The sequence below is a fragment of the Mirounga angustirostris genome, unplaced genomic scaffold, assembly GCF_029215605.1.
Source record: "Mirounga angustirostris isolate CCGP_5_RB_7025 unplaced genomic scaffold, mMirAng1.0.hap1 SCAF_2, whole genome shotgun sequence".
NCBI classification, from domain to species: domain Eukaryota; kingdom Metazoa; phylum Chordata; class Mammalia; order Carnivora; family Phocidae; genus Mirounga; species Mirounga angustirostris.
The window spans coordinates 70,834,824-70,858,146 of record NW_026991710.1 but is presented as its reverse complement, the minus strand read 5'-3'; the positions used below and the strand labels follow the sequence as shown (position 1 = coordinate 70,858,146).

General features: G+C 40.3%; 1 protein-coding gene across 8 annotated transcripts in view; it reads left to right on the top strand.

The window, feature by feature from the left end:
* ABCG2 (ATP binding cassette subfamily G member 2 (JR blood group)) overlaps positions 1-23,323 on the top strand; it is a 144,591-nt gene that overhangs the window by 59,328 nt on the left and 61,940 nt on the right. The window contains exon 1 of one of the 8 annotated variants that reach the window (XM_064584781.1): positions 11,407-11,582. The exons of 6 other annotated variants lie outside the window; for them this stretch is intronic. The gene's annotated coding sequence lies outside the window, so the exon portion shown is untranslated. Of the gene's footprint in view, positions 1-11,406; positions 11,583-19,385; positions 19,687-23,323 lie in introns of those variants that run through there. One more of the 8 variants, XM_064584779.1, reaches the window with a different exon arrangement.

Here is a 23,323-nt window from a genome sequence, read left to right as displayed (position 1 = left end):
GGGCAGGGGTTCACACCCCCTTCTCTTGCTGGCACTGATCAAAGGGTTTTGGGAACTTGATGGCACTTAAAGTTGTCAGAACTGTCAGTCCTTAATTGCAATGGGGCACGAGTTACCGTGGTTCCTGGGGTCTCCCATCCACAGAGTCAAAATCTACTTTGGATGTGGAAACACATCTCAAGTCGGACTATGGATTGATGCGAGTATATGGCTGAGCTCTTTTGAGCCAATATACAGAAGATGTAACTGAGAATGCTGAATGCATTATAGGAAGTATATTTTTTAAAAATTCCTCAAGCCAATTTGCAGTCATTCCCCGTTCCCACCCCAAGCTCCAGGCAACCACTAATCTCCTTTCTGACTTGACAGCTTTGCCTTCTCTAGGCATTTTGCTAAATGGAATCCTACCATCTTTTTTTGCTTGGCGTCTCTCATTGAGCATGTTTTTTGAGGTTCATCTGTCTTATAGCATGAATCATTCATTTTTATTCCTGAATAGTATTCTATTGTATGGATATACCAAATTTTGTTTATCTTCTTGCCAGTTGACAGACATTCCGGTTGTTTCCGATTTTTGGCTATTGTGAATAATGCTACTCTTAACATTTGTTTATAGGTTTTGTATGAATATATGTTATTATTTCTTTCACATAGATTCCTATAGGAGTGAAGTCGCTGAGTTATATGGTAAATTTGTGTTTCACTTTTTAAGAAACTGCCGAACTATTTTTCCAAAGTAATTGTACCATTTTACATTCCTACCAGCAATGTATGGGGATTCCAGTTTTTCCACATTCTCTCACTAACACTTGTTAATTGTGTCTTTTGATTATAGCCATTTTAGTGGTATGAAGTGGTATCTCACTGTGACTTTAATTTATATTTCCATAATGACAATGATGTTGAACATCTCTTCATGTGCTTATTGGTCATTCATACATTTTTGCTGAAATGTCTGCATAAATCTTTTGCCCATTTTTAAAACTAGGTTATTTTTTTGATATTGAGTTGTAAGTGTTCCTTATAAATTCTGGATACAAATTGTTCTTCTGTACTACACTTAAAAAAAAAAAAGGCATATGCAGTATTTACATTTTTAATTTCACTACGAAATGGAACCAAAAAGGTAAATAACATTTATTTATTTATTTGGGGAAAAAATATCCATGCTATGATTCAAGTTGTTTATCAGTTATATGATTTGCAAATAATTTCTCTAAATGGCTAAACTAGCTTAAAAACAACATTTACATAAAAGGTTTATGGAGTCACTGAAGCCTACCTTTGGTACTCTAGGATTATCAGACCACACTAGAATCCCACCGCTAGTGAGCATTTCAGTGGCGTTTAAGCTCAGCAAGCTGAGTAACTCATCTCCCGCTGAATCAAAGGGACTTTGCTATTAACCAAATGCCCTTCTAATTTTGTAAATGAACTCAAATGACTTACTTGCAATGCAAGGTTTTTTGGAGCACTGGAGGCAGAGCTTAAATTGAAGATAAACAAAACCATCAGGAGTCATCGAGTTCAGGTAAGGCAAGAGAACAAAGAGAGAAAGTCATTATTTCCTGATAAGATTGGGGTTTTATTTGCTGGCTCTTGATCAAGGAATTTAAACATCAAAGAGAAGTGAGGAAGAACTGAACTATGTAGAAACCTGGCTTTAATAATAGAAGTCCACCTCAAGGACTGTTGTTTTAAATAACAACAACAACAACAACAACAACAACAAAACCTCATGCTATTAAGGGAATTGGACTGTGTTCAGTGTATAAGGGCTAACTTTGCACATTTTCCTCAAACCACCCCCTGCCTCCTTTGAATTTATGATTTAGATACATTTCTTTTTGTATACCCCGTTAAACTTACTCTCATTTGTTCATTTAACAATGAATTTACTAAGTACCTATTATAAAGCTAGAAACTGGCCTTAAAATGTAACTCACACCCTTTTAAGGAAAATACTTAAGTAAGCAGTTATAAAATCATGGACTAAGTACTAAAACATATTTTATAAGTATGTATATTTGTAAGTATAAAAATAATACCATGAAACCAAAAATTGTTTCTTTGAAAAGATCAACAAAACTGATAGAGCTTTAACTACATTCACTAAGGACAAAGAGAGAAGACTCAAATTACTAACATCAGTTGGGACATTACTACTGATTTTATAGAAATACACATGTTATAAAAGAAAACTGTGAACAATTGTCTGTCAACAAATTAGATAACCTAATTAAGAGGGACAAATTCCCAGAAACATACAATCTGCCAAATGAACTCATGAAGAAATAGAAAAGTTGAGGGGCACCTGGCTGGCTCAGTTGATGGTGTGTGTTACTCTTGATCTCGGAGTCGTGAGTTCGAGCCCCACGTTGGGTGTAGAGGCTACTTAAAAATAAAATCTTAAGGCAGCCCTCTTGGGTCCCCTCCCTCTTTGGGAGCTTTGTACTATTGCTCAATAAATTTTGCTACCCACCAAAAAATTTTTCTTGAATTTAAAAAATAAAAAAATAAATAAAATCTTAAAAAAAGAAAAAGAAATAGAAAACCTGAATAGACCTACAACTGGCAAGGAGATTAAATCAGTAATAAAAACCTCCCAACAAAGAAAAGCAATGGACCAAGTGGCTTCACAGGTAGATTCTACCAAATATTTAAAGAACTAACACCAATCCGTCTCAAACGCTTCCAAAAAATTAAAGAGAAGGGAACACTTCCTAACTCATTCTGTGAAATCAGCATTCCCTGATACCAAAACTACATAAAGACACTATAAGAAAAAAAGAACTATGGACTACTATCCTTTGTGAATAAAAATGCAAAAATTCTTAACATAATACTAGCAAATTGAATTCAGCAACTTATTAAAAGGATTATAAGCCATGACCAGGTGGGATTTAACCCTGGAATGTGAGGATGGTTCAACTTATGAAAAACAATCAATGCACTATACCACATTATTAGAATGAAGGGGAAAAAAATACATGATCATCTCGTGTAGCAAATATATTTGCAGAAAAGATATTTCACAAAATCGACACCCTTTATGACAAAAAAATACTCAATAAACTAAGAATAGAAGGAAACTTTCTCAACATGATAGAGGTCATATATGAAAGATTCACAGCTAACATACTTAGTGGTGAAAGACTGAAAACTTTATCCTTAAAATCAGATACAAGACAAAGATGCCTTCTTTTACCACTTATATTCAACACAGTATTGGAAATTCTTACCAGAGCAATTAGGCAAGAGAAAGAAATGCCTCCAAATTGGAATGTAAGTAAAATTATCTCTGTTCACAGATGGTATGATCTTTTTTTTTTTTTTTTTTAAATGAGAGAGAGTGTGCACACATGAGGGTGCGGGAGATTGGGGGGGTAGAGGGAGAAGAACAGAGAGAATACCAAGCAGGCTCCACTCTCAGCATAGAGCCTGTCATGGGGCTCAGCCTCACAACCTTGAGATCATAACCTGAGCTGAAATTAGAGTTGGTTGCTTAACCAACTGAGCCACCCAGGCACCCAATGGTATGATCATATACGTAGAAAACCCAAAAGATTCCACACACACAAAGAAATTGTTAGAGCTAATGAACGATTTCAGCAAAGTTGCAGGCTACAAAATCAACATGCTGAAATCACTTGCTTTTCTATACCGCATCAATGAACAATCTGAAAAGAAAATTAAGAAAACAATTTCATTTACAATAGTATTAAAAACAATAAAATACTTAGCAATAAATGTAATCAAGAAGGTGAAAGACTTGTACACTGAAAACTACAAAACATCGTTGAAAGAAATTAAAGAAAACATAAATAAGTGGAAAGACATCCTATGTTCATGGATTAGAATATTTAATATTGTTAAGATGACAATGCCACCCAAAATGATTTATAGATTGAGTATAATTATCAAAATCCCAATGGCATTTTTTGCAAAAATAGAAAAACCCATTCTAAAATGCATCTGAATCTCAAGGGACCCTGGATAGCCGAAATGATCTTGAAAATGAAGAACAAAGTTAGAAGTCTCACATTTTCTGAGTCTAAAACTTACTACCAAGCTAGTATAACCACAACAGTGTAGTACCGGCATAAGGATAGGCATATGGACCAATGGAATAGAATAAAGAGCTCCAAAATAACTCCATGCCTATATGGTCAATTGATTTTCAACAAGGGTACAGAGATCATTTAATGGGAAAAGGATAGTCTTTTCAAGAAATTGTGCTGGGAAAACTGTATATCCACATGCAAAAGAATGAAGTTGGATCTTTTCTTTATACCATGGACAGAAAACACTCAAAATGGATCAAAGACCTAAAGGTAAGAGCTAAAACTGGAAAATCCTTAGAAGAACACATAGGTGAAAATCATTATGACACTGTATTTGGGAATGATTTCTTGGATGTGACACTGTTGCTTATTTTACGGGATGCTTTCCATCCTTGGCTCATGACCATTACATGACAATAACAACCCTCAAATATTATGACCACAAAAAGGCTACTGGACATTTCCAAACATCTTCTGTGTGTCAGGGGAGGCATTATGAAAATATTTATGAAATACATATGAAAATATTTATGAATAAAATTATTTGCTTTCTGAAATTTGTTTCAAAATCATTTGTGGGAGGGCACCTGGGTGGCTCAGTCAGTTAAGCGTCTGCCTTCGGCTCAGGTCATGATCCCGGGGTCCTGGGATTGAGCCCCATGTCGGGCTCCTTGCTCATTGGGGAGCCTGCTTCTCCCTCTCCCTCTGCCCCTCCCACCCAACTCGTGCTCTCTCTCTCTCTCTCTCAAATAAATAAATAAAAACTTGAAAACATTCTTAAGGAAAATAGTTTGTGGGAAAGGGAGAGAAAAGGGAAATATGAATAAAATTAAGACTGGCCACTAGTTGCTGATCAGTACATTGGGGCTCATCATATTTTTTTTCTACTTGTGTAATGTTTGTAATTTTCCATAATAACACGAAAAAGTAAAAAAGGTGACAGATATATTTGAGGACTCTTGTTTTCAGCACTTTTGCAGCATTAGAGACTCTGAAACTACCCAGCTACATAATATCTAAAAATACTTCATTAAATATTAAAACCTACTTTTAGATGATTGAGTCCACTAGGATCCGTAATGGAGCAAAGACCAAGCAGGTAAGCTAATGCTTGAAGTCCCTGGGTATCTGGGATATACAGTTGTCTTTGTGATCTGAACTGCATTGCACAGAGGGGATGGGGTCAAAGCCTTGAGTTTGCATAAAATGGAAGCATAATGCCTAGACCCAGAAGTATACCCTCAGAAAGGGCAAACTATAAAGGAAACCCACCCTGAAAAGGTAGGCCACAAGAAAACATTGCTATCTTGACTTACACTATGAATGGACATTTTAAAAAGAAGAAAAAAAAACCTCCCCTGAGAATTTGTAGCCACTGGCCAAATCTTATGCTATTTGGGAGCTGAATCTATATTCTTTACCTGATCCCAAAACACGAGCCTATAATTTAATTATGAGGATTGGTAATATCTCCAGATGTCTGAGAGAAGGAAATCCAGACTTTTCCAGATGAATGTACCCTCAACTAGGCCTCAAAGAATTCCTACAGGTTGGCTGCCCAAAAAACTTAAAAAATTATAAAACACATCAACGAGCAAGCCATAGATAACAGAACCAGAACCACAAAGACTTCAGATATTATAATTATCAGAATTAAAATGAAAAATAATTCTGCTTAAAGTGCTTTAAAATGTAAAAAAAAAAAAAAAAAGAAGATACTGAAAACATGAACAAGAATAGGACACTATCAAATAATTAGGCCAGTTTGAAGAACAAAATATTAGTTTTAGAAATGAAAAGGATCCCTAATCATTGAAGTTAAGAATTTGGATAAAAGGTAAATACAATTGTATAGAGAACAGAGAAGATGTATCTGAAGAAATTATATAAGATACAACACAGAGAGATAAAGATGTGGAAAATATGTGAGGGCTAAGAGACGTGGAGGAGTAGTAAGAAGGCCCACCAGAGTGTACCCGTGTCTTACTGTTTGCTGTGAAGGGAATAGCTACATCCCTAGGCAGAACTTAGTAGGGACTTTTTTTTAGGATTAACATAATTTAATTCATTATCAGTCTTTTTTTTTTTTTTAAGATTTTATTTATTTGACAGAGAGCACAAGCAGGGGGAGTGGCAAGCAGAGGGAGAGGGAGAAGCAGGCTCCCCGCTGAGCAGGGAGCCCAACATGGGGCTTGATCCCAGGATCCCGGGATCATGACCTGAGTGGAAGGCAGATGCCTGAGCCACCCAGGTGCCCCCATTATCAGTCATAAATTGCTGAGGTTGGGAAGGCCAGGATAGTAGCTTGAATCTCACACACTTTTGTTGAGGCCAAATGTAATTTAGGGAAACTCTATTACTGAGCAGGGAGTGATGAAAGCACCGACCTTATCCAGCAGTGTTGAAGACCTTCCCAAAGGCAGCCGGTGAGACCAGGCACTTCACAGCCAAAGGTCCACTCCAGTGGCTCCCAGTGCCCACTGCCCCCCTTACAGAGGGGAGGCACAGAGACCTCTAGAGGCACTAGGGAGGCAAGATGAGCTGGGGGGGCTTCCCCACCAATGTGCTGTGTCTCTGCCTCAGTATCCCCATTCACACAACACAGCTAGTCACACATCCCTAGGCAGAGCTGAACAGCACTGTCTCTCACTACCTCCACCCTTTTGTAAGTGGCCAGCCTCATCCTGCCTTACAGACAGTGAGCCTGACTCTGGTTCTCTGCTTTGTATGGTTTGAGTTCCTTTTATTTGGCCAAACTCCTCACCACTATTCTCAGCTTTTCTTTCTTTCTTTCTTTCTTTCTTTCTTTCTTTCTTTCTTTCTTTCTTTCTTTCTTTCTTTCTTTCTTTCTTTCTTTCTTTCTTTCTTTCTTTCTTTCTTTCTTCCTTCCTTCCTTCCTTCCTTCCTTCCTTCCTTCCTTCTTTCCTTTTCTTTCCTTTTTTTTTTTTTTAAAGATTTTATTTATTTGAGAGAGAGAGAGCACAAGAGGGGGTAGGGTCAGAGGGAGAAGAAGACTCCCTGCTGAGCAGGGAGCCTGATGCAGGACTCCATCCTGGGACTCCGAGATCATGACCTGAGTTGAAGGCAGTCGCTTAACCAACTGAGCCACCCAGGCGCCCCATTCCCTGCTTTTCTAGACCGAAGTCCCTCAACCTGCAAGCTTTAGTTAAATTCTTACCATTTGGGGTTTCTTTCATGGAGATATCTATCTTGGATTTGCAACTGCCTAGACTTTCTTGTTTTTCTTCTTTTATGTTGATATGCATGGCTCAGGGGGATTTTGAAGGGTGAGCAAATTCATTCTAACTTCTCTGTCCAAATTTCTTTTTCTTAGCAGTTTCTACAGGAAATAATGGTGTCATTATTTCTATATCAGCACTATTGTAGAGCCAAAATGTGAGCCTAAGTTGTTTACTAGCTGTATCACCTGGGATAAATTGCTTAATCTCATTATGCTTCAGTTTCATCTGCAACATAGAGATTTTAACAGAATTCACTTAAGGGCATTGTTGTGAAGATAAAGTGAGGTTTATTTTTTTTTATGATTTTATTTATTTATTTGACACAGAGAGAGAGACAGCTAGAGAGGGAATACAAGCAGGGGAGCGGGAGAGGGAGAAGCAGGCTCCTGGCTGAGCAGGGGGCCCAATGCGGGGCTTGATCCCAGGACCCTGGGATCATGACCTGAGCCGAAAGCAGACGCTTAACCGCTGAGCCACCCAGGTGCCCCAAGTGAAGTTTAAAAAAAAAAAACCCTCATAAAACTTAAAGGCACTTAGAACAGTACTTAATAAATATTAGCTGTTATGATTGGCGTTGGGTAAAAATCGAAGTTACCTTATGTTTTCCAAATACACATGATTTTATTTTTATTTTTATAAAATATACCCTGTGACATGGGTATTATCACCCCTAATGTGAGGAAAGAAATTGAGGCACAAAAGGGTCAAATAGCAAAAACTCTTGAGGTGAGATAAAACTTGGGTCCATCTAGATCGGCTGTGGCTTTGTCACACATAGAATAATGGATGTATGTTTCCTGGTCTAATATGGGTTCTGGGTGAAGTTATATGTGTTTGGCTTTGCTGACATCATCTATCATTATATAAAGCATGACAGCCAGATGTGAAAAAATTCTAAGTGTAATGAATCATGTGTCATTTAATGCTCATTACACTTTGACTTCATTCCCAACCAAGAACAAATTCTTCCCTCTGCAGGCAATAAAGTGTTTATAGTAGTCAGTAATGGATCATGTGGAAGAGGTCAGTCACAGATGAAACCCTGTCCCATTTTTATAGCATGGCAGATTCAGGTAAGGGTGGAGAGGCCCCTGAATTGCATATGATAAACTTGCTTTTATTATTCAGTCAATAAACTTTTATCAATTATCTGTTGTGTTCAAGGCTCTGAAAGAGGCAATATTTAGGGTATACAGGAAGGGGGAAGGCATTACTTTCTTACAATTTCCATCACTGACACCAAAGGTTTTCAGCTTCTCAGGTTCAAGATCTTGAAGTCAGCTCTAGCTATCTTTCATCTTCAATGTTCTATCAGTTACCAGGTACTATAAACTCCTTCTTCACAATGTTTCCCTCATTATCCTTCCCTCGAAATTTTTTCCACCATTGTTCTGGTTCAGTCTTTATTTTGTTCATTTCCAAATTGATTTCTGCTGTCCCATATCCCCCATCCATTCTATATGTGGACAGATCAATCTTTTTAACGCTGCTTTGACAATATCATCCCTCTACACTAAACTTTCATTAATTTCTCACTCTCAAGATAAGTTTAGTGTCCTTAGCTTGGCATTTGAGGCGTCCACAATTTGGCCCCAGAAAATTCTCCCATATATCTTTTAGTATGTTACCGAGAATACAACCTTTGAGATGCTTCTTGAGGGATAGTTTCCATGAGTAAATGCTGTATACATGTTCTGCGATGATGAAATCTACTTAATGAACTTGTTTTAATCTGGCACTTCTCCATCCTTCTATTCCTCATATATCCATAGAGTCTTTTGTTTAAGTAAACTTTTTTTTAAAAAGTTTATTTATTTAAGTAATCTCTACACCCCGTGTGGGGCTTGAACTTGCATCGCCGACATCAAGAGTCGCACTCTCTACTGACTGAGCAAGCCAGGCACCCCATGTTTAAGTAAGCTTTTTTTTTTTAAGCTTTTTATTTATTTATTTGTCTGTCAGAGAGAGAGAGAGAGAGAGCACAAGCAGGGGGAACGGCAGGCAGAGGGAGAAGCAGGCTCCCTGCTAAGCAAGGAGCCTGTTGTGGGGCTCAATCCCAAGACCCTGGGATCATGACCTGAGCCGAAGGCTGATGCTTAACCAACTGAGCCACCCAGACGTCCCTAAGTAAATTTTTTAAATTGGAGTGTTACATAGATCCAGAATAAGTACAGAACATCTACGTGAACAGCTTAATGTATAGTTATAAAGTGAATATACCTGTGTATCTGCCGCCCAGATCAAACACATATATATATACATATATATGTATGCACATTTGTGTGTTTAGTATCAATAACCCCAAGTCTCCATGCTCCACATGAGTCATTGTCCCTTCCAAAGGTAACTACTCTTTTGACTTCCATCACTGTACGTGAGTTTTATCTGTTTTTAATTTGTTTTTATGAAGATATAACTGACATATAACATACATATGTATTTGATCTGGGTGGCAGATACACAGGTGTTTTCACTTTGTAACTACACATCAAGCTGTTTACTGAGATTTTCCATACTTACTCTGGATGTGTGTTATACTTCAATTAAAAAGCTTACTTAAACAAAAGACTTTATGGATTTGTGAAATTTATTTGCAGCACTTTCAACATTGTTTTTAAAGTTTTTATTGATTTTAGAGAAAGAGAGCGAGAGAGACAGCACGAGCAGGAGAGGCAGTGGGAGAGGTAGAGAGAATCCCAAGCAGACTCTGTGCTGAACATGGAGCCCCACATGGGGCTCGATCCCATAACCCCGAGATCATGACCTTAGCCGAAATCAAGAGTCAGACATTTAACTGCTCAACTGACTGTGCCACCCCGGTGCCCATGAACTCTCAACATTTAACCTTTTAGCCTATTTTGAAGGGATAAATGTTACATCCTCTATACCACTTCTGATTCTGCAGGTTCATTATCAGTACCTAATCATGCCTGTTTTTTCCCTTGCTGCTTAATTTTTAGGGCTTGGTTACCTCTGTGAACTTTATAACCAAATGAATTATTTCTTGTTTGGTCTCTTGTCTGCTATATAAAGCAAATTATATGAACCCAGGTAGTCTGGCTCCACATCTGGGCTCTCAACACCTCCACCCCCCCAACACACACACACACACACACACAGAGTCTTTCTCTGTATTAATGCCTCCTTCTGTTCTCTTCTCCATGACTCTAAGACTTTGACAACTGGTTTGGGCATTTCCCTTCTCTCTAAGATGGTCACTACCTTGGCAAAGTCTGTGTTTATTTATTTATTTATTTTTATTTATTTAAAAAAAATATTTGTGTATTTATTTGAGAGAGAGAGAGCACACACAGCAAGGTGGGGCAGAGAGGGGGGAGAGAGAATCTGAAGCACATTCCGTACTGAGTGTGGAGCCTGATGCAAGACTCGATCTCAGGACGCTGAGATCATGACCTGAGCCGAAACCAGGAGTTGGACGTTTAACTGACTGTGCCACCCAGGCGCCCCTATTTATTTATTTTTAAGATTTTATTTTCAAGTAATCTCTACACCCTACATGGGGCTCAAACTCACAACACCGAGATCAAGAGTTGCATGCTCCACCAAATGAGCCAGCAGGTGCCCCCAAATCTGTGTTTATTTAGATGATCAGCCTATCACCCTAGCTTTTGTGCTCTTTGATCTTCTCAACTTCACCTTGAGGGTAGGCAGAATTTTAAAGATTCCTTTCTCCCCTAAACCCCAAGATTCCAGTTCATTTACTGGTTATTTAACCAGACATCATTCTAGGTTCTACTCTGAAGACTTTTGAAGTTGTAATTAAAGTCCCAAATTGGGGCACCTGGGTGGCTCAGTCAATAAGCATCTGCCTTCAGCTCAGGTCATGATCCCAGGGTCCTGAGATGGAGCCCTGCATCGGATTCCCTGCTCAGCGGAAAGCCTGCTTCTCCCTCTCCCACTCCCCCTGCTTATGTTCCCTCTCTCGCTATCTCTATCTCTGTCAAATAAATAAAAATCTTAAAAAAAAAAAAAAAGGCCCAAATCAGTTGACTCTAAAATAGTGAGATTATCAAGGTGTGCCTGATTTAATTACATGAACCCTTTAAAAGGTAGAAGGAGAAGTCTGAGCGATTTGAAGTTTGAGAAGGACCTACTTTAAAGATGAAGGGAGTCACGTAAGAAGGAATGTGGGCAGCCTGGAGGAGATGTATGACGGCAAGGAAACAGGGACCTCAGTCCTAAAGCTGCAAAGAATTGGATTCTGCCAGTAATCCGACCTTAGCAGCAGATTCTTCAGAGAAGAGCCTTCCTTCAGGTAGGAGCCCATTTGGCTGACACTTTGATTTGGCCCCGTGATACACAGAACAGAGCCGGGCCTAGCCGCCCTAGATTCCTGACCTCCAGAATTGTGAGATAATAAATGAATGTTGTTTTAAGATGCTAAATTGGTAGAAGACAAATGTACCTCCCTTTCACCTCCATAATCCTACTGTCTAAACCCTGCGACCTTTTCAAAACCTGGAATGCCAGCCTTAAATGCCAATTTCCTGTTCAGTCACCTCACCCTCATGTTTCAGCTCCTCAGCCTCCCCTCCATAGGTTCCCTTTCAACCTGTCTCTTCCTGGCTTCACTTCCTTACGGTGAATCATTTCGCACACTCAACCCCTTGCTCCATTTTTCTATGCCTTATCCACCCAGCAAAACCACATTCTCGAATTTATTCAACCTTCTAACCTTCTCTGTATTTATAAATGGGAATTCTTTGTGAATGGGAATTCTTTGTGAATGGGAATTCTTTGTGAACTCACTTGTGGCTTTGATGCTCCTACATTTATAGGATTCAGTCTTACAGGTCCTTGGTGTGGCTGTGCAGTCTCTCTAGGTCCCTTATTACTATGGGGAGGACAAATTTTCCCTCCACCAGTTCAGATCCCGTGGGGTCGGGAGGAGCTGAAAGTTAACTGACAACAGATTAAAGTAGAAAAGATAAGGTTTATGGGGTTTATATACCAACTTGATAGGGGCAAAGGGGGGTAGGAGAGAGGATTTCCATGCCCACTTTTAGGAAAGACAAATGGGCTTTTAGAGAAATAAAGTATGACAGTTTGTGATAAAGCTTGTTTATGCAGTTTCTTATCCAGGTGTGAGTGGTGGGTCTTTTTCCTGGCAGCGAAGCTTCCCTGAGAAGGGATTTATGGCTGTTGTACTCTCTGAAGGCTTTGCCTTTAGTCAGATAAGGGAAGCTCCAAGAAGGCTTCTTTCAGCATCAGTTATATCTCAAATGTCTTCAGTTTAATATAATAGTCAAACCAACTCGGTGGGGCTGGGTGGTGATGTGGGGAACAAAGGCAAAAAGAAATGTAGATAAAATTAAATTTTCTTATAACCGGCAGCCCATTGACAAATACTTGAGGCAGGCGGAGTACAACGGTCCTCCACGAACTGCCATGTGAATGCCTTGCTAGAGGGAAAAACAACCTTAGCTTGACAATAGCTAGGCCTTCAGGATTCTGTGAGTCTTCTTTAGTGTATGAAAATCCTTTTGGAAACTTCCTTTGGCTTTACCTCCCCTAATTCCATAATATATAATCAGTTGTTCCTCACAATCCCTGGGCAGTCCTTTCTGTCCATGGGTCCTGTCCCCATGCCTTAATAAAAATACCTTTTTGCACCCAAGACATGTCAAGAATTTTTTTCTTGGCCTTTGGCTCTGAACCCCAACATTTCCACATCAGGTATTAGCATCCTCTTTGTTTCCTTAGGGCCTTGTGGTAGGCAGAATAATGGCCTCCCAAAGATGCCATGTCGTAATAGCCAGAAGGTAAATGTGTTAGTTTGCCTGTCAAAGGAGAATTAAGGTTGCCAATGAAATTAAGGTTGCCAGTGAAATTAAGGTTGCTAATCAAATGACTTTAAAATAGAAAGATTATCAGGGCTTATCTACTGTGTCTAATGTGATCACAAGAGTCCTTCAAAGTAGAAGAGGGAAGCAGAACAAAGAGGGGTCAGAGTGATGCTCTGCTGTTGGCTTGGAAGCTAGAGGAACGGGATCATGAGCCAAGGGATGCGGGTGGCCCCTAGAACCTGGAAAAAGTTCCAGAAAGGAATGTAGACCTGATGACATCTTTGATTTTAGCCCAGTCAGGCCCAGTTTGGACTTTTGACCTATGGAAATATAGACTAATACATTCTTGTTGTCTTAAGCCGTTAAGTTTGTGGGAATTTGTTATGGCAGCCATAGGAAACTAATACAGGTCTATTCCAGGGTTTAGCATTTTCTCAAATCCCTGTCCTTGCTTTCACACAATACCTTCAGCAGATCCTCCAACTTCAGAGAGAATGTACATTTCTTTCAATTTTCTTTCTTTCCCTAATTAAAACATTTATCTGCATGAGGACTCATCCTCACTCCCTTCCCTTCTGCCATAATTTAAAAAAAAGTTTCCTTTTCTAATGCTAATTCCTCTGGATTCCATTTCCATTCCCTTCTTAAGGGTCCTGATTATACCAGGTAACCACCTTTTTTCTTTATGACTTGTCCTCTTGGCATGCACACATATTCCAGCCTGCCTAACTTAACCAAATAAGAAATATATTCTTTGAACCCCAAGATGATTTTAAGAGATACTCCTTTCTCTTACCTTCTTGTTATAGTGAAACCTTTGGTAAGAGTTATCTACACCTGTTTCCACTTCTTCACTTACTCATCAGTGTTCAAGCCCTTTGTAGACTGACCTTTCTCTCGTGGAGTTCATCAAAGGTCTCTGGTATCTCTGAAAAGAGCCATGGGGAAACACAGTGCCTACAGCACAGCCTCTTGCACTGTTTTTTATTTGCTTTTTTATTGGTTTTTATTTGGGAGTAGTGAAAATAAATATACCTGGACCCACTACAGATGTTATATACATAACCCAAATGCCCCCAGGTTCATAATAAGCCCTGTCTGAAACCTGGACTTGTGAGGGGAAAATTGACCCTGAGAAGTTTACCACTTGGAGTAAGCACTAAGGAAGGTACTGAGTCCTTACCAGCTCCTTGCACTTGGTGGCTAGGCTGGTGAATAGACTGAGAGCTTGGGGCAGCTGGGAAAGGCTAGGAAGGTATTAAAACTCCTATGAGAAAGATGAAGAGTGCTTCTCATAGTTCTATATGGGAGCTTTGAGAGTAGAGCAACTGATTCATGGAGTTACAGGCCCAGGAAGTTTGTTCCTTTAATGAGAATACTGTTTTTGATTTTGCTTTGGTTGCCATTCTTATAAGCCATACCGTTTATCAGCATTAAATGAATTTATATCCATTGCCTGTGTCTGTTGCTGACGTTCCACCAAGCACTAATAGCCTGGCGAAGACCATACGGGCAAGTCCCTCACTGGTGTGATTGTTGAAAAGGCAAATTACTACCACCCTCCTCCCCAGAAAAAAGAAAAACTTCCCATTATTTCTGGAGTTTTCCAAAAGTGAGGTTTAATTGATTTTACGAATGAGTCTGTCTGCTCCCTTCACCCGAGGTCATCTTCCCTATTTGTCTGTTTATATCCATACATACTGCCTACAAAAGAACATGGTGACACCTCACCCCTGCCAGTGCCCATTTAAGATCTTCAATGTGTGTTTCATAGGTGTAGACTCCAGATGGCCCCAAAGCTTTCAATTAGGATTGGAAAGAAATCCTACTTTGGATAATTCTGTGGTTTGATTGCAAGGCTCGTAAAATATGGCAGTGACTTCAACTAGCTTGGAGAGAGCCCACCAGATCAATGTTCATCAGAGATCCAGTCTCCTATGTCCTTGTTCTGCAACTTAAGAAATCAATAGAGAGAAATGGGAAAAGGCCTTACCTAGGAAATTTATGAATAAACCACAAATGATCATTAAACATTAAAAAAGTTTACTCTCACTAAGTCGAGATGTACATTGAAATACTGCCATTTGTTATCAGATTCAAAGAGATTAAAATTATTATTCTATCCAGTATTTGTGAGAGCTCAGATGAGCAAGTGACCTTTTAAATTGTTAGGAGACTGTGAATTTGGCATGGATTATTTTGTGGGAAATCTGGCTATATGTATTAACAGTTGTTTGTTTTTTTGTATTAAATTTTTTTTTTTTAAGATTTTATTGATTTATTTGACAGAGAGAGAGCGAACAACCAGGGGGTACAGCAGAGGGAGAGGGAGAAGCAGGCTTCCCGCTGAGCAGGGGGCTATGTGGGGCTTGATCACAGACCCTGAGATCATGACCTGAGCTGAAGGCAGATGCTTAACTGACTGAGCCACCCAGGGGCCCCTGTATTAAAAGTTTTTAAATGAGCAATACCTTTTGCCTAAGCAGTGCCCCTTCTGGAATTTATCTGGATGTGTGTGATGACATAGCTACAGGGATGTTTTGTGAATAATAGGAAGACTAGTTAAATTAATTATGGTATATAACAAACCATTGAATACCATGCAACTATTCATTTTATTTTTTTTAAAGATTTTATTTATTTATTCATGAGAGACAGAGAGAGAGAGAGAGAGAGAGGCAGAGGGAGAAGCAGGCTCCCAAGGATCAGGGAGCCTGATGTGGGACTCGATCCCAGGACCCTGGGATCATGACCTGAGCCGAAGGCAGACGCTTAACCATCTGAGCCACCCAGGTGCCCCGCAACTATTCATTTTAAAGTTGTAGAAAGATACCCAATGACAGGGAACCATGTTTGCAGTTTACAATGTAGCAGTTTACAAAATAATAATAGTTGTCATCTATTGAGTGCTAACCAGTGTTAATAATTCTGTTCAGGGTTTTATACACATTATCTCAATCAATCTTTCTAACTCTCCCGAGAGATTGTTTCCCCTGATTACCAATAACCACCTAAAGACCAAGTAATTAGTACAAGTGCAAATCTCCAGGGTTGTGAGACCCAGGATACGATGCAGGCTATCTGACTCCAGCGATGATGACTTTTGTTCCTGTACTTATTGCATATAAGCCCATTTTTGTTTTTTTAAAAAAATACGTATGCACAGAAAAAGACTAAAAGCAGATAGTATGTGGTTGCTGGGTTACAAGTCATTTTTATTTTCATCTTGCTTGATATTACAACAAGGGAGAGAAAAAAAAGTTTAGTTAAATGGGAGAAAGAAAAAGTACCAGAATGAGAACACATTCAGCGGGAATCCTAATACTGGGCTTTGCAAATACTGGGCAGTTGCTCTTTTCTGGCAATATGAAAGAGGTTATGAGGTGGAGGGCAGAGAGCAGCAGTCTCAGAAGCTGTGAGCGCCCCCATTTATCCTCCCAACTTTCGACCTTGTGCAACTGGTCTCCTTTGGAACTGGTGACTCATCTGTAAATTAGGAAGGTCATCTTTAGGTTCCTCCTTCCCTCTATTCTGTGACCTAAAACACCCAAACACTAAAAGAGAAGACAGGGCATTTGAAGATAATTAGCCCTAAATAAAATGCTAATTTATAAGCTAAAATGACTCATTCCTTAATAATACAATACATTCATGAAAGGCTGGCTTTAATCTGAATTTATCAAACAGAATTTGATAGCAATGATCAGCTTTAGCGAGTATTAGAGTGAAATTAGGAATTAACGTAACTTTAGCAAACATATACACTGATCTATCAATATGAAAAAAATCAAACTGTTTAAAAAATTAGATTAGAAACAAGGTAGAAAGTTTTTTGTTCTAGTGATTTTTAGCCCTATTTTAGGTGAGGCTCTGTCTTTAAGTATTGTCATGTGTCTTTTACTGACTAAAACACTATTTTATTGATTTGCTTTTTTTTTAAAGTTTTTATTTATTTATTTGTAGGAGAGAGAGAAAGAACATAGCAGGGGGAGTGGCAGGCAGAGGGAGAAGCAGGCTCCCCCTCAGCAAGGAGCCCCTTGTCCGACTCCATTCCAGGACCCCTGGGACCATGACTTGAGCCGAAGGCAGATGCCTAACTGACTGAGCCACCCAGGCGTCCCTTATTGATTTACTTTTAAACAAAATTCTTTTTTCCAATATAAAAGTTGTATATCTGCATTAAAAAAAATTTAGAAAATTACACTAACATAGAAGGAAAAAAAGAACCATAATGTCACAACCCAGAAAAATAACATTTTCTTGTATTGCAAGCTATTTTCTATGCATAAGTTTTTGGTTTGTTTACGTTTTACCTATTGCAGAATACTATATTCAACTTATTATCCTGTTTTTTTTTTTAAATGTGCTTTTTATCAACTTTATGTGTATTTTCCCCCCATTTTTGTAAGTCCCTCTTGGAATTGCCTTTAGAATTTGCTGGCAATTTAAAAAGTCTTTACTGACATCAGTAAAGCTTTGTTCTTTAGAGGGTGTTTTTAAATTTTGCAGTTATTAAGAGCCATCTCTGAAAAATTTTTCTCAGTCTTGGCTTAAAGTGACAAATATATTGGTATATGGGTCTTTAAGTGTCTTTAAATGAACTCAAAATTAATCCAAAAAACCAATTTCACCCAAATGTTTGGGTGCATCATGGATATGTACTTTAAAATCCTTTAAGGGGCACCTGGGTGGCTCATTTGGCTAAGCTTCTGCCTTCAGCTCAGATCATGATCCCAGGGTCTGGGGATGGAGCCCTACATCTGGCTCCCTTGAGCTAATTGAATTTAAATTAAAAAACAGAAAAAAGTATACAGTATGGTATTTTTAATATTCTAAAAAGTTAGATATAATTAATTTCTTATTTAGGCTTCCTGGCTAAAACTTCTCCCTTTTAAAGTAGGCTCCACACCCAACATAGGGCTTGAACTCCCGACCCTGAAGTCAAGGGTCACACACTCTCCCAACTAAACCAGCGGGATGCCCCATGACTAAAGATTTCCTCTAACAGGTTAAGAATTAACAGTAATTCCTAGTGTTGCTTTAAATAACTTGATTTTTTAAAAAAAGATTTTATTTATTTGAGAGAGAGAGACAGATAGTGACAGAGACAGCGAAAGAGAGCACAAGCGGGCAGGAGAGGGAGAAGCAGGCTCCCGCTGAGTAGGGAGCTCGAGGACGTGGGGCCCGATCCCAGGACCCTGAGATCATGACCTGAGCTGAAGGCAGACACTTAATTGACTGAGCCACCCAGGTGCCCCTAAATAACTTGATTTTTGTTTGTAAATGGCAAACCAGAAAATAGATGCAGCAGGCAAATTGTGGGAAAGCCATACACACTCATAAAGCCTGATAACCAAACCTTTTCTTGAATATGCACACTTTCCAGCTTTTCTACGCGAACAGTATTGCGGAGAAGTATTTGTTACAAGAGTGTGCACAATACAATTAAACCGTTCATAGCAATATTGTCATTCAACTGCCCCCCCCCCCTCGCCTCTTAGATTAAGTTCCTGACTTTATTGTCCTGGGGCTTAAGCACCTAATTTCTCAGAAGCTCATTCAAAAGAGACCTACTTGCTCTCGGGGTGGGCACCGTGTGTGACAGAAAAAAAAAGAAAAAAAAAAAAAACCCTCGGGATCAGCGTCCCCCGGAGTATAGGGGCGCGGGACACAGACAGTGACCAAATCCATTCGGCTAGAGCAGGTATTGATCAGCCCGGGTCCTGCTGTCCCTTTCGTACAAACCCCGGAGGCGGTAGTTTTGGGTTTGTCCATGCGCGCTCCGGGAGAGTCATCTCCGTGACCTGGGCCCCGCCAGAGGGTGGCCGTCGATCCAATGCCCCGCCGGGTCTCCGAGCAACCCATCCACGCGCTCCTCCCCGGCTCCGGGTGCTTTAGCGCGGCCAGACAGGCGGCACTGCTCCTATCATCCGCCTCCGGGCTCCGACCCCGAGGGAGCCGCCGCCCTGCGCTCTACGGGCCTGCAGCCGGTGGATAGGGAGGCGAAGCCCGCGGCGGCGCTGCCTGCACTCGCCTCCTCGCCCTCTGGCCGACCCGGCCAGCGGCCCGCCGCTCCTGACCGTCACCGTGCCCCCGGGCGGGCGCCTTCCCAGCCCACTAGGGGCGCGTGTGAGTGCCGGCCCGCCGGGAGCGCGCGGACACCGTGGGTGGTGTCGGAGCCGAGCGCTTCGATCTAGGAAGGTCGCCCCACGGGATGGGGGATGGGGGTCTGCTGCGCGCGCCGGCTGTGTCCTGAGTCCTGCGTAGTTAGAGATCGAGGCCAGAGCGCGCAGGGTGCAAGAGGGAGTCCCGGACCGTCCCGCAGAGACTGGGAGTCGCAGGAAGGAAGCAGCCTGGAAAGGAGCCAGGGAGATTTTGGAAAAGCTCTTCACGATTTAGAAAGCACAGTACAGATGCTTGATGCCATTGTTAGGAGCTGCTTCCTTAGGGTATGTTTGGAAGGTTTGGCTGACTCAGCTCGGCGTCTGCATAAACGATTGTTAGTGCTCTGCCTCTGAGCACACGGACTCTGAGATCAAAGACCTCGGTTGAACTGAACCTCTGTTAAGCTGAGTGAGTAAATGGTGAAAACCATTTGGGATGTTGTGTGGCTTGAAAGATTGGTGGGTATTGCATGGACGTTTGGCAGAAAATAGAAAACCTCAGTTGAGACGACTAGGTTTTAGTTAGTCCTTCCCAATTTCATTGGAGTGTAAAATCCAAATTGAGAATTCAGATTGGTTTTCCAGAAATCAATGCCCTGGTGCAAACTGATTTTGTCTGGTGGTGTGTGTTAAGAACCAGTTGGTAAAACTTCTGCCTTTCTCCAAACGTATGAAATAAGAGTTGATAGATAGCAGATGGATAAAAACTTACTGAGCACGGGAGTCACTACAAGGTAGGAGAGAAATTTGTTAATATTAGTACTTTTAAAGGGATTAACCAATATATTTTATGTCTTTTTTCTTAGCTCCAGGACATAAATTTTTGTCCACAACTCTGGATGGCTTGCTAAAAAGTTACTGATCTCCCTTTTGTAATTTTTTTTGTGGATAGTTGGTTTTTAATGATTGACTTCAAAAATTTAACCAGCTTATTACAGTTATTATTAAAAATAGTACTAAAGCAGGGCACCTGGATGATTCAGTTGGTTAAGCATCTGCCTGTGGCTCAGGTCATGATCCCAGTGTCCTGCTCAGTGGAGAGCCTGCTTCTCTCTCTCCCCCTGCCCCCCACTCATGCTCTCTCTCTCTTAAATAAATAAATAAAATCTTAAAAAAAAATAGTACTGAAGAAGTTAGAACAATACAGAAAAATACAAGACCAAAAAAATTAGATTGTAAATTTACAGTTACAAATATAACTGTAATGTTGCCCAGTTCTATTTTCTTGCTTAACAGTGGAAATATAAAATCTCATTCCAGTTTTAGAAAAAAATAGGTTTATAGAAACAAATGTGTATCAGTTATCTTTGTTCCAGCAAGAGCATTCAGCAAGAACTCCCTGAGTTCTCTGAGCATTCAGCAAGAACTCCCTTAGGAAACACATTCTTTTGTGTTAAGAAGCTGTTAAAATACACTTACAGCCAAAATCTATTTTTGCATTTATTTTTATTAAGCATCCATGAAACATTTGAGGTGAGCATAAGTATTCCAATTGGAAAATAAAATACAACCACGCGTAAAGGGAAGCACATTAAAATGGACTTGGACAGATGCTGTGCAAATTAAAGTTGCATTCTGGAAGCCGTAAAATAAAGGGATGATTAGTCACACAATTCAGTGAGGATAAAGGGGGAAACATACCAGCTCCATAGAAAAGCTTTTCCTGGCATTTACAAAAGATGCAGAGGAGACTATAAATCCCATGTGCCCATCCATGTAGTACCTGTATAGTGCATTTTCTAGGACTGTTCACTGTAGTTGCAATTTTCCTTATCCTAAGGGTTATGAGAAACCCTTGTTGGATGCTGAGACACTGTGGTCACACATGCTACTGTTTGATGGTTTGGGGTATATCCGGGGATAAATCTAGATTTTTTAGATGGGTGGTTGGATCTCATGTTATTTAAATACCCTATATTTCTCTGTCAGGAGTTTTTGATAGAAGTTTGGCAGCAGTTAAAGGTTGTATCAAGAGGGAAGGCTTAATCTGTGTTGCTTACTGGGGTAATAGGTTAGGGTTGAGATTTTTAGTGAAAATTAAAGAACCTGAATGACCATCATCTCTGTAGGAATAGGATATATGGGTCTACCTACAGGAAGCTAAAGTTTATCCTTTAAAATATCAGTTCCCAGGGCGCCTGGGTGGCTCAGTTGGTTAAGCGACTGCCTTCGGCTCAGGTCATGATCCTGGAGTCCCGGGATCGAGTCCCGTATCGGGCTCCCTGCTCGGCAGGGAGCCTGCTTCTCCCTCTGACCCTCCCCCTTCTCATGTGCTCTCTGTCTCTCTCATTCTCTCTGTCTCAAATAAATAAATAAAATCTTTAAAAAAAAAAATATCAGTTCCCAGTTCACGAACCAGTGATGATAAAGTATCTTGATGGCTGGGCTTCATTTTACACCCCCGCCCAACAGCTTTACGAGACAGCTCACATATCCTATGGTTCACCTACTTAAAGTGCAGTTTGTAGAACCATCACATTTCATCATCCTCTCCCCTCAAAGTCTACTAGCAGTTACTCCCCCTTCTCATTATAGCCACCCCCCCCACTGTTTTTTGAAGCAGGTATTCTTCTTCGCGGAAAGACTGTTAGAAAGTGGATATCTAATTTTTGAGCCACACCATTAGCTTATTCATAGAGATAGATATTCATTCAGAGAATCATAACATTGAAAGTTAGTAGTGTACTGGTTGTTTAAAAACCCACGTGGGTGGGTGTGACTAAAACAAAAGTGCTGTTCTCATCATGATTCCAATGAAATTTTGTTTTTGACAGAAGGGTGGAATAAAATCTTGGCAAGGTCTGAAACCACATTGAATGAGGTTTCTTGCACTTTACTGGTCACTAGCCCAATCTCTTTGGGTTTGCAACTGAAAAAATCTTACTACTCTTTAGACAGGAGCTGGCTGGAAATTAGAACTTGGGGTCAGGTAGCATTAGGTAGTTGTCATTTCACTGGTATTAAGTTCTTCGAGTTATCTGGAAGAATAAAATTGGAAGTCTGTTCCCTGGAGCTACAGACGACTCCTTGTGTTCTGACTTATAGGTAGATACATATCTCCCCACCCCTCAGGGAGATGTGTTCCATCTTACCTCCGAGAATGCCATCCCAACCCAGAGGCAAATTGAAGTGTTTTGAATTTTTCAACAAAAAGCAAATTGCTATGTTTTTCTCCCTTCACTATTTATTTCCACCTATAAAAGTGATATGGTTTTGAAATATAGGTGAGGTTTGCTGGGGTGAGGTTCGGAGCCGACGACCAAGAAAGAATTCCTGAGATGTCTTTGGTCCAAAATGGTGGTTTTATGAAAGCACGGGGACAGGACCCTGGGGGCAGACAGAGCTGCACTGGGGTTGGGAGGTACAATTGATTTTGTACTATGGGGTTGGGGGAGGTAAGGAAAAGGGAGGTTTTCAAAAGAACTTTCATATGCTGAAGAGGACCTGCAAGATCCTAGAGGCCTTGCCATTGTCAAGTTAAGGTTGTTTTTCCCTCTAGCAAGGCATAAAATAGTTGGGAGCCTCCTGGAAGAATGTCACACATATCCCGCCTGGGAGTGTATGGGGGGGTGGTTGCAGGGTGTCTCCTTGTGCTTTGTCCTCAGCTTGCCTTCTGCTCCCTCATCATAAGGAAGAGGGGCAAATCACCTCTGGAGAACAGTTTACAAAAGGTAAGCTTCCTGCTCTTCCTTCCTTCTCAGTGTAATAGAGTTAGCCCGGAAAGCTTGGCTTTTAGGAGGATCTCACAACTCTCATATCATTTGAATTTCAGCTAATCATAAATATGCCAGGGTAAGAAGAAAAAGATGTTATTGTTGTGTTATTCTTTATAAAACAATGCTTTTCAGAATGCATATAGTGGTGACTGGGTTTGTATAGCTCTTGATGAAGTTTTCAAGAGCACAGATGGCATTTTCTTTTTAAAGATTTATTTATTTGAGAGAGAGAGAGAGAGAACAAGAGAGCACAAGCGGGAGAAACAGAGGGAGAGGGAGAGAGAATCCCAAGCTGACTCTTTGCTGAGTGTAGAGAACTGACACGGGTCT